We start from the raw sequence: 15,960 nt of genomic DNA, 5'->3' as shown, positions 1-15,960 counted from the left end.
CTAACCCTTCTAGTATGGATTCTACCCAACTATAAAACAGGCAAAATTATTTTATCCCAAACCCTGCCTTCTCTCCCTTTTTCTCAGGTAGCATGTGTCAAATACTCTCCCCTACCAAACCTATCTGCTAGCTCTACAAATTTTTCCTCTGATCTAAATTCAAAACTCCAATTCCCTAAATGCTGCAGGCAAACACTGTTATAATAAAAGGATCAGAACAACTCATACTGTGAATGAAATATGACCAACTCAAATCTAAAAATTTAATCCAATTTTAAACCTAAAATCTCTAGCTCAAATATGGGACATGCACATGGGCACCTGTATGTATACCTATGTATGTATTTTGGAGGACAGGGAGCAAATTTTCCTACCTGCTTCTAAATCAACTCTTAACCTACACTGCCAAGGAGACTGTAACACATACACACGTGAGTCAGAAAATGCAGCTCACTTCAGAGGCTTTACTAAGTCAGATCAACATGGTCTTCATATGAATTTCCAACAAACCCCTAATACAGGACATGACAGATCATGAACCTTTATCTGTATTTGCCATATTTTCCTTAGCTCTTCTGTACTATACAGGCCCCAACTTTGAAGAGAAAGGGAGTGCTATAGAAAGAAATGAAAAAAGACTCCAAGACATGTTAATACACAAGTCACTTTTGTGGTCAAAGTTAGACCGTGTAATTCAGCCCACTATAGTTTGGTAACGATATATTTTAGGAGCCATCAGTCTTGCTAACCTCTGTATTTCTAGTATTTGGCACACCTACATAGAACAGCTGTTCCAGGCACTCAAATATTTATATAATGGATTAACACTTGACTTGCATTTACCCACATCACAAAAACAAGCCCTGAACCCTTATATATCAATTATATGAAATCCAATCACCCATGTGAAAATCAAATTACCAGTATCTCCATCTTTAATTTTTAGAATCTGGGAATGCTTTAACAGTGTAGAACACACTAATCCAGTTTAAATTAGTTCCTTTCCCCTTTCCAAGCCATTAAACAACCAGCAGATTAATCTATGACAATCCAAAAATAGTATGCCAGATGACAAGTCTGTGTTTAAAACTTTCTAGTTTGTATGATATTCTTTTCAAGACTTTAATGTAACTCATAGTGGAAGTAAGAAATAGATTCAAGGGACTAGAAGATCTAATAGAGTGACTGATGAACTATGGATGGAGGTTCGTGACACTGTACAGGAGACAGGGATCAAGACCATTCCCATGGAAAAGAAATGCAAAAAACCAAAACGGCTGCCTGGAGAGGCCTCACAAATAGCTGTGAAAAGAAGAGAAGCGAAAAGCAAAGGAGAAAAGGAAAGATATAAGCATCTGAATGCAGAGTTCCAAAGAATAGCAAGAAGAGATAAGAAAGCCTTCCTCAGCGAACAATGCAAAGAAATAGAGGAAAACAACGGAATGGGAAAGATTAGAGATCTCTTCAACAAAATTAGAGATACCAAGGGAACATTTCATGCAAAGATGGGCTCGATAAAGGACAGAAATGGTATGGACCTAACAGAAGCAGAAGATATTAAGAAGAGGTGGCAAGAATACACAGAAGAACTATACAAAAAAGATGTTCACGACCCGGATAATCTCGATTGTGTGATCACTCATCTAGAGCCAGACATCCTGGAATGTGAAGTCAAGTGGTCCTTAGAAAGCGTCAGTACAAACAAACCTAGTGGAGGTGATGGAATTCCAGTTGAGCCATTTCAAATCCTGAAAGATGATGCTGTGAAAGTGCTGCACTCAATATGCCAGCAAATTTGGAAAACTCAGCAGTGGCCACAGGACTGGAAAAGGTCAGTTTTCATTCCAATCCCAAAGAAAGGCAATGCCAAAGAATGCTCAAACTACCGCACGATTGCACTCATCTCACATGCTAGTAAAGTAATGCTCAAAATTCTCCAAGCCAGGCTTCAGCAATACGTGAACCGTGAACTCCCTGATGTTCAAGCTGGTTTTAGAAAAGGCAGAGGAACCAGAGATCAAATTGCCAACATCTGCTGGAACATGGAAAGAGCAAGAGAGTTCCAGAAAAACATCTATTTCTGCTTTCTTGACTATGCCAAAGCCTTTGACTGTGTGGATCACAACAAACTGTGGAAAACTCTGAAAGAGATGGGCATACCAGACCACCTGACCTGCCTCTTGAGAAACCTGTATGCAGGTCAGGAAGCAACAGTTAGAACTGGACATGGAACAGCAGACTGGTTCCAAATAGGGAAAGGAGTACGTCAAGGCTGTATATTGTCACCTTGCTTATTTAACTTACATGCAGAGTACATCATGAGAAACGCTGGGCTGGAAGAAGCACAAGCTGGAACCAAGATTGCCGGGAGAAATATCAGTAACCTCAGATATACAGATGACACCACCCTTATGGCAGAAAGTGAAGAGGAACGAGCTTGATGAAAGTGAAAGAGGAGAGTGAAAAAATTGGCTTAAAGCTCAACATTCAGAAAATGAAGATCATGGCATCTGGTCCCATCACTTCATGGGAAATAGATGGGGAAACAGTGGAAACAGTGTCAGACTTTTTTTCTGGGCTCCAAAATCACTGCAGATGGTGACTGCAGCCATGAAATTAAAAGACACTTACTCCTTGGAAGAAAAGTTATGACCAACCTAGATAGCATATTCAAAAGCAGAGACATTACTTTGCCAACAAAGGTCCATCTAGTCAAGGCTATGGTTTCTCCAGTAGTCATGTATGGATGTGAGAGTTGGACTGTGAAGAAAGCTGAGCACCGAAGAATTGATGGTTTTGAACTGTGGTGATGGAGAAGACTCTTGCGAGTCCCTTGGACTGCAAGGAGATCCAACCAGTCCATTCTAAAGGAGATCGGTCCTGGGTGTTCTTTGGAAGGAATGATGCTAAAGCTGAAACTCCAATACTTTGGCCACCTCATGCGAAGAGCTGACTCATTGGAAAAGACTCTGATGCTGGGAGGGATTGGGGGCAGAAAGAGAAGGGGACGACAGAGGATGAGATGGCTGGATGGCATCACCGACTCGATGGACATGAGTTTGAGTGAACTCCGGGAGCTGGTGATGGACAGGGAGGCCTGGCATGCTGCAATTCACGGGATCGCAAAGAGTCAGACACGACTGAACCGAACTGACAGGTCATTTAACAAAGATATTACTACTATACATAAGTAAAATGAAGGGCTTCCCTTGTGGCTCAGGTGGTAAAGAATCTGCCTGAAATGCAGGAGACGTGGGTTCGATCCCTTCATTGGGAATATCCCCTGGAGAAGGGAAAGGCTATCCACTCCAGTATTCTGGCCTGGAGAACCCCATGGACTGTATTATGTATTAGTCCATGGGGTTGCAAAGAGTCGGACATGACTGAGCAACTTTCCCTTTCAAGTAAAATCAAAGTAGTCCCTTTCCCACACCATTAAAATATCCTACGTGTATTTTTTCACTACTTCAAAAGCTGAAAAATCCACCAGTAATTTTCAAGTCTCCCTAAATTAAGAAAAAAAGCAGCATATTAACTTTAAAACTACTTAAGTCAACACACGAATCTGCATTGGATCTTGTTTCAATAATACATAGAGATCATTTTGATAATTTTAAGTTCCTATTAGGATACATGCCATTCCAAGATCAGACTTTCCTCTTCTGTTTCTATGCGCAGTTATAAAACACAAAATAAACTGCTAGGCACCATACTCTTTGAAGCCATTTAGCATTCAGCTGAAATTGTATCTACTTCATCAACAATGGGCCCTATAACAGCTCCTTATTTGTCTCAAATCTGCTGGATGAATTCCAACTAGTTTCAATATTAGCCTCAAAATACTGCCAGCAAAGTTAAAAGTCCCAAGAACCTGGCTTTAAGTCATATAGAAGCAAAGACCAAGGATTTGTTGTTGTTTTTGTTGTTTAGTTGCTATGTTGTGTCCGACTCTTTGTAACTCCATGGACTGCAGCCCACCAGGCCCCTCTGTCCATGGTGCTTTCCAGGAAGGAATACTGGAGTGGGTTGCCATTTTCTTCTTCAGAGGATCTTCCTGACTCAGGGATTGAAGCTGCATCTCTTGCATCGGCAGGTGGATCCTCTACCTCTGAGTGACCAGGAAAACCCAAGACCAAGGAAAGTATGATTCAAAATTTCAAGAGATAAGCAAGTTTAAAAAGTTTTGAGTTTTCCTCATAGTCAGAACACTCTCTGACCTAAATTTTAGCAATTCTTTTTTAATCCATCCCCTAAGACCAAGGAAATAAAAGCGAAAATAAACAAACGGGACCTAATTCAACTTAAAAGCTTTTACGGATAGCAAAGGAAAAATAACCATCGACCAAATGAAAAGACAGAGCACTGAATGGGAGAAAATATTTGCAAATAATATAAACAGTTCATATGACTCAACATTAAAAAAACAAGCAACCAGATTAAAAAATGGGCAGAGGATTTGAATACATGTTTTTCCAAAGAGGAAATGCAGATGGCCAACAGGCGCACGACAAAATGCTCAATACAACTAATCACCAGGGAAACACAAATCAAAAGCACAATGAGATTATCACCTTACACCTGTCAACAGGAATGGCCATCTTCAAACAAAAAAGACACAAATAACAAATGCTGGAGAGGATGTGGAGAAAAGGGAAGCCTCATACATACACTGTTGGTGGGAATGTAAATTGAGGCAGCCACTGTCGAAGACATGTGGTTTCTCAAACAACTAAAAATAGAACTATCCTATGACCCAGCAACTCCACTCTATATAGGATATATACACATATAAACACTAATTCGAAAAGATACAGGCACCCCAATGAGAAAACAAATATTTTAGAGAGAAAAAAGCACTCTGGCATCACACTCTGCCTCAATCCTTTCCAGAGGGTGAGAAACAAACCACATGAGAATACTGTCAGTGTTACCCTCCTGTACTAATGGAAGAGACAAAACCAGTCCTTCAACATGTCTATTTCTCATCAACAACTAAGGAGTTTATGAGCTTTTCTCTGTTCTGTTTTTAAATAAAAAAGGTAACATATGCGACCTGTGGGGCTTCCCCAGTGAGCGGCTCAGTGGTAAAGGATCCACCTGCAATGCGGGAGACACAGGAGCCGTGCGTTCAACCCCTGGGTCACGAGGGTCTCCTGGACAAGGAAACGGCAACCCACTCCAGCACGGTTGCTTGGAGAATCCACGGACAGAGGAGCCTTGGTGGGCTACAGTCCACAGAGTCTCAAAGAGTCGGACACAGATGAAGCGACCTAGCACACACATGCGACAGGTATACAAATGTCTGATTTCATAGAACAAATTATGCCATTATGCCAGTATTATTCCAAGGTGGGTGTATTTTGCAGAGAATAACTTCTGTGGTTAATGTGGTTTCTTTCCCTGCTTTTTCTAAACTTCTAAAACCAACTAACTATGCAATATAGGTTTCCCTTGAAAAGAAGGAATGTCCATTCAATACACACATTCCAATTAAGCAAATGTGAATTATGAAATAATTAGACCTCCTGGGATTATGATCATTTAAAAATGTTCAGCTGTGGCTAACACCTTACAGAAGCTCTGGGGTACAATTATCTTGCTACCTATGTACTTTGAACATTACTTAATACCTCTTTATCTCTTCTAACTATTTAAGGAGCTAGGTCTAACAAATGACAGGTAATGAAAAAAATATTTTACCTGCAATACAAAATAATTCTTTCTCCTGTTAATGAACACTCAAGTTTCCTTCCCCTCAGCTTAAAAAAGAAAAAAAAACTGACAGCCACTTTAGACTCATTTTACATGCAAGATTTCTGGTTAGTATGAAATATATTTGTTTCTGTGTTATTCATATTTTTTTAATACATTTTTATTTCATATATTTTTTTGTTTTGTCTTTGTGCTACGTCACTTCAGTTGTATCCAACTCTTTGTGACTCCATGGACCGTAGCCTGCCAGGCTCCTCGTCCATGGGATTCTCCAAGCAGGACTACTGGAGTGGTTTGCCATTTCCTCTTCCAGGGAATCCACCACTCCAAGGATCAAACCGGAGTCACTTATGTCTCCGGCATTGACAGGGAGGTTCTCTACCACTAGCACCACCTGGGAAGCCCCTGTTTCCTCTTAAGATGGACCATAAATGTGAAATCAAGCAAACACATGCAGCAAGCCAGGATATTGTTCTCTCTTTATTAACACACATCCTCAACTTACGCAGCACTCTCATTTTAAGAATTATGGTACTGAAAATATAAAACAGCTTCCATCCCAAAGTGTCAACTGAATAATCACTGCAATTGATTTGGTCTTGAGAGTAAGCTTCCTCACTGTTATCAGACAGTAAAATTTTAATTTCTAGAATGTAAAATTCTAACGCTCACAGTTAAGAGTGAGGTATTAAGAGATACCTATAATTGGGACCGTTTCTTTGTTTTGGGCTGTACCACAAGGCATGCATGATCTCAGTTCCCTAACCAGGCAGGGACTGAACCCTAGCCCCTTGCAGTGCAAGTGTGGGAGTCCTAACCACTGAACCACCAGGAAAAGTCCCAGAATCTGTTCCTTATGAGAGACAACCAAACCAAGGAAATTGGTGACAAATCAGCAAGGTTCTGTGCTATTTTTCTAGAATATTTTACTCCTGATTTTCATAGGAAGATAGCACCATAAAGAATAATATTAAAATTTTTATCTACATGGAACTCATTCTGTTAAAGGAATCAGACAAGAGGTCCTGGCAACCCATTTCCTTCAAAGGGATAATTATTCTGAGAAAATTATCCAAATCATTAAAAGGATAAAATATGGCTTGGAGTTTAATTATATACAAATCAGCAATTAAACATCTAGATTCATCACAGATTCTTGCGATTTTTCTACAGTTTCTCTCATCCTCATTTACACTCCTCTGATTTCAGGTGCATCTCCCTTTACCCATCTTCTCTTATAGATCAACCACCTAATAAATAGTGTCTGACATCTTACTGACTAAAAAGACTATACAACATTAATCAAATCTTACTTTGGAATTAATTCCTTTGATGATTTCTCTTCCTCCTCCATGTTAAATGGGGTCACACTTCTGATGACCGTTATCTTCTGAATCAAAACCTAGGATATGTGATCTAACAAGATAGAATATTTTATTCAAAAAAAAAAAAAGGGTGCAGGAAATGGGCAGAAATATCAGACTACCTGAAATTTCTATACTACTTCCAGGTATGTGAATCTGCATTTTATGGATGCCAAAAAGTTGGTATTTCTGAAATATTTCACAAGCTGAGAAGCCAATAAAAAAAATACTTGAAAACTGAAATGTCCAAAGGTGTGTGGGTCCTGGATCTGTATCTCATCACCTGCAATTTGTCTCCTTATGTACAAGGTTCAAGTTTCAAAGCTCTAAGTAGCAGCTCTGCGCAAATGTCTTCAAAACATGAGTCTAGCTCAGACCTTTCTCCTAAAAGGTCTCTCTTTGCTAATTGTCTAGAAATTCACTTAAATGTCTCATCAACTCTGCCAGTAAAAGATCATGGGCCAGGAGAAACCAGAAGCTTGTAGCTAAATCGGAGTAGTAGAACAAGAGAAGAACAGAAATGAGAGGGTCCATGATAAATTCTTTACCTGCAATGTCTCACCCAATCTTCACAATAATATCCCTTACAAATAGGACTATTACCATCTCCACTTCAGAAATGAGGGAACTGAGGCTTAGAGATGATGGAATCTGCTCAGGTCAAACGGCTAGTTCAGTTCAGTTCAGTTGCTCAGTCGTGTCCGACTCTTTGCGACCCCATGAACTGCAGCACGCCAGGCCTCCCTGTCCATCACCAACTCCCGGAGTTCACTCAGACTCACGTCCATCGAGTCCGTGATGCCATCCAGCCATCTCATCCTCTGTCGTCCCCTTCACCTCCTGCCCCCAACCCCTCCCAGCATCAGAGTCTTTCCCAATGAGTCAACTCTTCGCATGAGGTGGCCAAAGTACTGGAGTTTCAGCTTTAGCATCATTCCTTCCAAAGAAATCCCAGGGCTCATCTCCTTCAGAATGGACTGGTTGGATCTCCTTGCAGTCCAAGAGACTCTCAAGAGTCTTCTCCAACACCAAGTTCAAACCCATCAATTCTTTGGCACTCAGCTTTCTTCACAGTCCAACTCTCACATCCATACATGACTACTGGAAAAACCATAGCCTTGACAAGACGACCTTAGGTGGCAAAGTAATCTCTCTGCTTTTGAATATGCTATCTAGGTTGGTCGTTAACTTTTCTTCCAAGGAGTAAGCGTCTTTTAATTTCATGGCTGCAGTCACCATCTGCAGTGATTTTGGAGCCCAGAAAAATAAAGTCTGACACTGTTTCCACTGTTTCCCATCTATTTCCCATGAAGCGATGGGACCAGATGCCATGATCTTCATTTTCTGAATGTTGAGCTTTAAGCCAACTTTTTCACTCTCCTCTTTCACTTTCATCAAAGGTTTTTTAGTTCCTCTTCACTTTCTGCCATAAGGGTGGTGTCATCTGCATATCTGAGGTTACTGGTATTTCTCCCGGCAATCTTGATTCCAGCTTGTGTTTTTTCCAGCCCAGCGTTCTCATGATGTACTCTGCATGTAAGTTAAATAAGCAAGGTGACAATATACAGCCTTGACGTACTCCTTTCCCTATTTGGAACCAGTCTGCTGTTCCATGTCCAGTTCTAACTGTTGCTTCCTGACCTGCATACAGGTTTCTCAGGAGGCAGGTCAGGTGGTCTGGTATGCCCATCTCTTTCAGAGTTTTCCACAGTTTATTGTGATCCACACAGTCAAAGGCTTTGGCATAGTCAAGAAAGCAGAAATAGATGTTTTTCTGGAACTCTCTTGCTCTTTCCATGTTCCAGCAGATGTTGGCAATTTGATCTCTGGTTCCTCTGCCTTTTCTAAAACCAGCTTGAACATCAGGGAGTTCACGGTTCACGTATTGCTGAAGCCTGGCTTGGAGAATTTTGAGCATTACTTTACTAGCATGTGAGATGAGTGCAATCGTGCGGTAGTTTGAGCATTCTTTGGCATTGCCTTTCTTTGGGATTGGAATGAAAACTGACCTTTTCCAGTCCTGTGGCCACTGCTGAGTTTTCCAAATTTGCTGGCATATTGAGTGCAGCACTTTCACAGCATCATCTTTCAGGATTTGAAATGGCTCAACTGGAATTCCATCACCTCCACTAGGTTTGTTTGTACTGACACTTTCTAAGGACCACTTGACTTCACATTCCAGGATGTCTGGCTCTAGATGAGTGATCACACAATCGAGATTATCCGGGTCGTGAACATCTTTTTTGTATAGTTCTTCTGTGTATTCTTGCCACCTCTTCTTAATATCTTCTGCTTCTGTTAGGTCCATACCATTTCTGTCCTTTATCGAGCCCATCTTTGCATGAAATGTTCCCTTGGTATCTCTAATTTTGTTGAAGAGATCTCTAGTCTTTCCCATTCCGTTGTTTTCCTCTATTTCTTTGCATTGTTCGCTGAGGAAGGCTTTCTTATCTCTTCTTGCTATTCTTTGGAACTCTGCATTCAGATGCTTATATCTTTCCTTTTCTCCTTTGCTTTTCGCTTCTCTTCTTTTCACAGCTATTTGTAAGGATCTGAATCCAGCTTCAAAGCCCAAGCACCTATACTTTTAAAACCCCAAAAGGAGACGAGATATATATAGATTCTAACAGATAAGGTGTAGTCACTGGTCAATTCAAGAAGCATTCTCAGAGCACCAAATATGTGCCAGATACAAAGGAGACCAAAAAAAGAGATCTGAATTTAATTCCCCACTTTATCACTTAATAGCTATGTAGCCAGGGTAAATCTCCAGCTTTACTCTCAAATGACTCAGAAAAGAAAACATATATATGCCTATATTTTTACACAGAAAGAGAGAGAGAGAGACAATATGATAAAGCAGATGGGAAAAACCATAACAATTAATTGAGAATCTCTGAAGAGGGGATGGGACCTTTTTGTACTGTGCATGCAGCTTCTATGTAAGTTTGAAACTAACTCCAAGTAAAAAGCTACAGAAAAACTCACAGTGGTATCAAAACAAAAAATTTTGTGACTTTCTCTGGTTGCATTCAGTGGCTTAGGTTTAAAAGCAGCGTATATAAACGGCAGAATTGCCCCAAGACTAGAAGCTAAGAATACTAGGAAGAAAAATGACTGAAGAAGGAACTGAAGCAAAGGAAAACAAAGAAGTACTACTGGGAGTGAGGTCTTGATAGAGCTTAAGACGAAGTATGGTGGGGAAAAGGGGAGTGAGAATTGGAATGACAGGAGGCTAAAGCCAGAGGAACAGTAGGTAGCATTCAACATTTATCATTTAGGAAACATAATTTAACCCCACAAAGAGATGCCACTTCATGTCCACTGCTAAGTCGCTTCAGTTGTGTCCGACTCTGTGCGACCCCATAAACGGCAGCCCACCAGGCTCCCCCGTCCCTGGGGTTCTCCAGGCAAGAACACTGGAGTGGGTTGCCATTTCCTTCTCCAATGCATGAAAGTGAAAAGTCAAAGTGAAGTTGCTCAGTCGTGTCTGACTCTTAGCGTCCCCATGGACTGCAGCCTACCAGGCTCCTCTGTCCATGGGATTTTCCCAGCAAGAGCACTGGAGTTGGGGTGCCATTGCCTTCTACATCATGTCTACTAGAGCAGTTAAATTTAAAAAGACTTACTACTGTATCAAGTGTTGGTGTTGGCAGGGTTAAAGAGAAAAACTCACACATTCCTGATGGGAACACAGAACGCAACAGAAACTTAGGAATACAGTTAAACCATTTCTTACAAAGTTACACATGCAGTTATCACACAACCCAGTAATTCCAGTTCTAGGTTTCTACTTAAGAGAAACAAAAATGTATGCCACACAAAAACTTACACATCAATGTTCTTGGCAGCATTATTCAAATTAGCTGAAAATTGGAAACAATCCATTAGGAGAAGGCAATGGCACCCCACTCCAGTACTCTTGCCTGGAACTTCATCGGAAATAGACGGGGAAACAATGGAAACAGTGTCAGACTTTATTTTGGGGGGCTCCAAAATCACTGCAGATGGTGATTGCAGCCATGAAATTAAAAGACGCTTACTCCTTGGAAGGAAAGTTATGCCCAACCTAGATAACATATTCAAAAGCAGAGACGTTACTTTGCCGACTAAGGTCCGTCTAGTCAAGGCTATGGTTTTCCCAGTGGTGATGTATGGATTTGAGAGTTGGACTGTGAAGAAAGCTGAGTGCCAAAGAATTGATGGGTTTGAACTGTGGTGTTGGAGAAGACTCTTGCGAGTCCCTTGGACTGCAAGGAGATCCAACCAGTCCATTCTGAAGGAGATCAGCCCTGGGATTTCTTTGGAAGGAATGATGCTAAAGCTGAAACTCCAGTACTCTGGCCACCTCATATGAAGAGCTGACTCACTGGAAAAGACTCTGATGCTGGGAGGGGTTGGGGGCAGGAGGTGAAGGGGACGACAGAGGATGAGATGGCTGGATGGCATCACCGACTCGATGGATGCAAGTCTGAGTGAACTCCGGGAGCTGGTGATGGACAGGGTGGCCTGGCGTGCTGCGATTCATGGGGTCGCAAGGAGTCGGACATGACTGAATGACTGAACTGAACAGAAGCCAAGACAGTTCAATGGGAGAAAGGACAGTCTTTTCAACAAATAGTGCCAGGAATGATAGAATATCCATGCAAAATAATGAAGCTGAACCCTTTACCTTATACCACATGCAAAAATTAACTGAAAATGGATCAAAGATCTAAACGTAAGAGCTAAAATTACAAAACTTCTAGGAGGAAACACGTGGCAAAAGATATAAATACTTAATATCCAGAATATATAAAGAACTCCTACAACTCAACAAACAATTTAATCAAAAAATAGGCAAAGGACTTGAATAGACATTATTTCCAAAGAAGATATACCCAAGCATGGCCAATAAGCACATGAAAAGATGCTCAACATCACTAATCATTAAGAAATGCAAATCAAAACCAGAATGAGATATCACTTCATATCATTAAGATGGCTATTCTCAAAAAATCAGTACATTTTGCTGAGGATGTGGAGTAACTGGAACTCTTCTGCATTGGTGATAGGAATGTAAAATAGTGCAGCCTCTGTGGAAAAGTTTGGCAGCTCCTCAAAAAGTTAAATATAGGATTACTTATGATCCAGCAATTCCACTTCTAGGTATATACCCAAAATATTTGAAATCAAGACCTAGAACAGATATTTACAATGTTTATACCAGCATTACACAATAGCCAAAAGGCAGAAACAACCCAATGGCCATGGATGGATAAAAAAACAAAAATGTGATAAACATACATACAATGGAATATTACTGCCTTGAAAAGGAATGAAATTCTCATATATGCTACTAGATGAATGAACCTTGAAGGCATTATGCTAAGTGAAATGGGTCAGACACAAAAGGATTAACACTGTTTGATTATACTTAAGATTAAAAAAGGGAGAGGGGGGACGGTGGAGAAAACAAGAAGGGAAAAAAAGACAAGGAAAAAAAAAAAAGGAATGGAAGGACCAAGCTAATGACAGACATTGCTACATGGATATACCTCACAAAAACAACCTAGGTGAAAGAAGCCAAACTCAAAAGACCATGTATTTAATGATTCCATTTATATCAAATGCTGAGAAAGAACAATCTACAGAGAAGAGAGCAGGCTATTGGTTGGTTACCCAGGACGGGGGATGGAAATGAGACCTGTTTAAAAACACTCAAAGAATCTTTTTGGAGTGATGGAAATGTTCTAAAACTGGAATGTCCAGCTAATCTAGAGAAGATTAGCTGAAGTATTAAACTTTTTTGATGATACAATATTTGATATTAAAGAATACATGCAGCCCATTTCCTTATCTGTAACTTACTCAGAAGCTTATATGACTTGGGTTCACAGGTAGATTCTTTATCCACCTGGATGCAAAAATGAACACAAGGTTCTGACTAACATCTACTTTAGGAGGTTACTAGCATTTTTAATCGCTCAGATGAAATGTGTTCACACTTTGCCTAATCTTCCTCTTATACAACCAGGTCTCATGCTTTTATTATATGTGAGGAATTCAACAGCTATGAAATTCAAAACTAACCACACATGGAAAACTACCTGAAGATTTCCTATATTTCAATCTTTTACCTTCTTACATTCTAGGGATGCTAAAATGTTCTGTATCTTTTTAGGCATGTTCCAAAAAACTGTCAGAAATACGTCTTTGAAAACATTTGTCTTTGAGCTCTGGCAAGTTGTTTTCTGAACCTCATGGCATGCAGATTCTTAGTTCTCTAACCAGGGATGGAACCCATGCCCCCCTGCCCGTGAAGTACACCTGCCCGTGAAGTACAGAGTCCTAACCACTGGACCACCAGGGAATTCCCTCAGGCAACAGGTTATGATTTTGTCTTTTAAGGAGGGACTGCTAATAGCTCAGAATGGTGTGTGTGGCGGGGAGCTGGGGCCGGGGAGATGTATTAGTAAGCAGAGGTTAGACTAGGAAGTCACATGGCTGGGTGGTTAAAAGGGACTTTGATATGGCAAACTTCAGTTCAAAGTATGCTAGCCACTCACAAGCTAAGGCAACCCTAGACAAATTATTAATAGGAAGTGTTTCTAAATCATCTCACTTGTTAAATGAAGGTAACAATACTTCCTCCTCTTAAGGTTATTGGGTAACTACCTCAGAGAACCCTTAGGACAGAATCAGCTGGTAAAAAATTCAAAAGGCAATAAGAAATCACTATAGAATTTTAAGCAGAGACAGACGTGAACGAATAGTGAAGAATGTATCATAGAGAGCCAAAACTAAAAGTGAAGATTGGTCAGGGTGCTGTTTTAGTAATCTAAGAAACCACACTGTCATGCGTGCTAAAACAGTGAAGAAAAAAAGGATTGATTCCAGAGTTACTATGGATTTTAAGTCAATGGGAAGTTGTGGCTAACTGGGGAAGAAGAGAAGGAAGACTCCGAGTGGCACCTGGGTTCTGACATGGATGGTAACACCACCGCACGTTTACTGTGAGCGTAGGGGAAAAGGACTTGAAGGACACTGCTGGGGAGGACAAAATAAGCCACTTAGCTTTGGTGAGTTTAACACAGGTGTGGAAGAAACGCTCAAGGAGAGTTCAGTGAACAGGAGTCTTAAGTGCAAACAAAAAATCCGTATTTAAGACACTAATCGCAGAACCATTAATATATAAAGATGTTAACTGATGATACGGGACTGGAGATTATGCAAGAAGTATAGAGTGAGAAGAGTGCTAAGGTCAGAATCCTATGGAATCCCAATACTTAAAAGCTGTGATGAGGAAACAGCAAGGCTAGGGATCAGAAACAGAAGGAAGCCCAGGCACATCACTAAACTTAGGGGAGGAGTCTCAAGAAGTAAGGCACAGTCAATATACTAAGCTCTGCTAAGAAATCACGTACCTACAAAAAATGTGGGAGTAGGGGAAGTAACCAAGATGCTTATTTGTGGAGGAAAAAAATGGGTATAAGGATAGAAAGATCTGTTCACTTCTACAAAAACAGTACTAACCATAATGTTTTGAGTTCATTTTTTTTCTAACGATATACAAAAACACAGAAAATCAGATTCAGCCAAAGAGGTTAATATACATTATCAGTTAATAAATAAGCATTTTCAAGTTACCAAAAAAAAACACCTCCTAAAACATTTACCTACTTTTATAAAGAAGCCATCATAAAGGGAAACCATTGCAGAACTGTAAAGTCCCCTTTTACACAAAGAGATATTGTAACTACTAAGCCAGTTTCAAGGCTCTTTCACATTTTACCAACTTTCTGTCCATTAACCTTTTCCTCTGTCATTAAGAAAAAGAAATCAATGCATTCTCCTTGAATGAAGACTAGCATCAGACACTGAATGCATTTAATATCCTTCCTCTAGATCACTTTTTTCCTTCACTTTAAAAGAATAAAATAGAATTATTGCTACTGTTATCTTGTCTCAATATTAAGTCATTTAAAGATTCTTCTCCCTCTAGAAAATTGGCCTCTACTCTCGGAATGAAACTAATATACTAAAAGGATACTCCTTAGTTCAAAAGCTGTGGACCAGAAATCAGTAGTAGGGGTACAGAAGAGAAACAATGGAAGGTTATCTGTTCTCAAAAGCACTGCAGGCAGATTCTCCACTGTCTGAGCCACCAGGGAAGCCCGAAGTTCTAATGTTACCAGAGTTCTAGGAGAGGAGGTAAACCTGTATCTTGCCTACTCACTAAAATATAATCTAGAGCCAAATTTGAAATGACTTTCACTGAAACTGTTATATTTACAATTACTTTCATCTCTATCTGGCAGCAATAAGATGAATCAGTTAAGAACAAAATTAAATACATTTTCTTAAATTCAGAACAAAGGAAATATGATACAAATGTTTAAGCACCAACATAAATCTTAAATATTTAGGTGAAACAATTGTTCTACTCATGAATCAAGTATTTAGATTATCTGTATAAAATCCTGACACACCTAGCAAATTTAAATGCAGAGAAAATGTATTTCACAACAACTGCTTCATTAATTAAAAGTCATCAGGTTTAATTTTTTTCTCTTCCATTTCAAATGTTAAGAAAACCAAAATATCTGGGGGAAAAAAAAAATCACTCCTAAGCCACAACAAACACAACAGCCATGAAAAGAAACTTCCCCCAGAAATATACAAAAAGCCAAAGATTTAAGTTTATCAGCAAAAATTTACAGAAATTATTTACTAAATTATTTAAGCTGAAAAATGAGCTGAACTATTTAGTTCAAGATTATACATACATGCTTAACTACTGGCTCCACTAGTGAATTAGAACTTAACTCATGACTTATCACTGACTCCTATTTATAAATTAGATTTTTTAAATGTCTTATAGAATTTTGCTTTAAAACAACTT

At 39.7% G+C, this 15,960-nt stretch overlaps 1 protein-coding gene across 2 annotated transcripts in view; it reads right to left on the bottom strand.

Annotated features, from left to right (window-relative positions):
- The window catches only part of ZFAND6 (zinc finger AN1-type containing 6), a 55,743-nt gene that overhangs the window by 27,308 nt on the left and 12,475 nt on the right, over nt 1-15,960 (bottom strand). The window lies entirely within an intron of this gene.

Source organism: Budorcas taxicolor, chromosome 21 (genome assembly GCF_023091745.1).
Source record: "Budorcas taxicolor isolate Tak-1 chromosome 21, Takin1.1, whole genome shotgun sequence".
Classification (NCBI taxonomy): Eukaryota; Metazoa; Chordata; class Mammalia; order Artiodactyla; family Bovidae; genus Budorcas; species Budorcas taxicolor.
This window is presented reverse-complemented; position numbering and strand designations above follow the sequence as displayed.